Consider the following 317-nt stretch of genomic DNA (forward strand, 5'->3'; position numbering starts at 1 on the left):
CAGCACCCTGAGTGGTTGAGGGGGGTTCAGTACCTTGCTCAAGTGCACTTTGGCAGTGCCCAGGAGGTGATCTTGCATCTCTCCAGCTACCAGTCCACACTCTGTACTTTGGTCCAAACTGGGACTTGAACCAGCAACACAGGCACGACCTAGAAAAGGCCAATCATGATTTTAATAATAATGTATTAATAATAATATATACTTTACATTATTTAGTTCAAGGTTTTGTAGTATAAGTTATTTTGGATTACTGTAATGCTCTGTATGTTGGTCTGAATCAGATGTCCATCTCTTCTTCAACTTGTGCAAAATGCTGC

This window comes from Etheostoma cragini, chromosome 18 (assembly GCF_013103735.1).
Source record: "Etheostoma cragini isolate CJK2018 chromosome 18, CSU_Ecrag_1.0, whole genome shotgun sequence".
NCBI classification, from domain to species: domain Eukaryota; kingdom Metazoa; phylum Chordata; class Actinopteri; order Perciformes; family Percidae; genus Etheostoma; species Etheostoma cragini.